This window comes from Coregonus clupeaformis, unplaced genomic scaffold (assembly GCF_020615455.1).
Source record: "Coregonus clupeaformis isolate EN_2021a unplaced genomic scaffold, ASM2061545v1 scaf0129, whole genome shotgun sequence".
NCBI lineage: Eukaryota > Metazoa > Chordata > Actinopteri > Salmoniformes > Salmonidae > Coregonus > Coregonus clupeaformis.
This window is the reverse complement of record NW_025533584.1, coordinates 336,356-337,500: the sequence shown is the minus strand read 5'-3', so window position 1 is coordinate 337,500 and position 1,145 is coordinate 336,356. Positions and strand designations below refer to the sequence as shown.

The 1,145-nt window shown below is 39.8% G+C and overlaps 1 long non-coding RNA gene across 1 annotated transcript in view; it reads left to right on the top strand.

Moving 5' to 3' along the window:
* The window catches only part of LOC123483470, a 2,004-nt gene extending 859 nt beyond the window's left edge, over nucleotides 1-1,145 (top strand). The window contains exons 2-3 of the long non-coding RNA XR_006658265.1: nucleotides 877-1,039; nucleotides 1,131-1,145. This is a non-coding gene — a long non-coding RNA (uncharacterized LOC123483470). The remainder of the gene's footprint in view (nucleotides 1-876; nucleotides 1,040-1,130) is intronic.

Here is a 1,145-nt window from a genome sequence, read left to right as displayed (position 1 = left end):
ATTAGACACATACGGCTTTAACATCCAATTTCAGAAGTTATGTTGTGATTCTTTTGCAAGCAGTTGGGGGATGGGGAAAAATATTCAAGATTTATGAACTACACCTCCCAACTTCTATTAGAATGTGTGATATTGGTGGTAATGTCCTTGGCCAGTCGGCAGACCATTCGCGCTATGTGTGAAAGCCGGAAATGTGATTTAAATTCAAAAATGTTTTTTTACATTTGATCATAACAACCCCAACGATAAACGGAATGTAGAAGCATTTGGGTGATAAAAATGTACAATATATGTGAATGATGCGTATCAGCGTGTAGAACAAATACGGCACCATTCAAGTTAACAGAACAGCGAAAATGCACCGCCGAGTAGGCCTACCGACAGAGTGTTCACAACATGAGTGGGTGTGTGCGTAATCCCTGCCTGTTGTGATTTGGGAATTTTTGTGTACGCTGATGTCCTTAAATACAAAGTCTGCAATAAAGCGGTCTAAAGCGAGGAGTCAAAGGCAGACTCAGCGGTGCAAGTCACTGCAGGTCTAGTGGTGATAACTGCTGGAACCTGACCGGGATCATATCTCTTTTTGCCCCGCTTTAACGCCATTGTTTCGGCGTTTCCGTTTTTAGCTGTAGATCTGTCATTAAATCCAACATAAAATACGTCTCCTCGTGATTTCATAGTTTTCAGACCAAATTTATTTTGAATGATGTCACCTTTTTGGGTCCTTACCAGTTTGCACCCCTGCAATGGATCTTTCCCCTAAATATTAAATCGTACACATTGATAAGCAGGCTAAATGGGTCTGATCAACTGCAATTCATTAACCTAATTTGAACTGTATTACTTGATACTAAGTTCTTAACTTTGTTACATCAGGACGTGGTGTATTTGCCTCAGCACCAATTGAAAAGGGATCCTTTGTCCTCGAGTACCGTGGGGAGTTTATATCGCAATATGAATGGGACAAGAGGCAGGGGAAGTATACGGAAAAGCAAAATGCTTTCTTGTTTGATTTTGAATGGAACAATGGCTCATGGTGGTAAGTAAAACCCTATAAGACATCAGTTAATCTCTATATGTTTATATGTTTTGTGGAGAAAACGTAAATCTGTTTCTTTCTTCAATTTTAGCATAGATGCATCCTG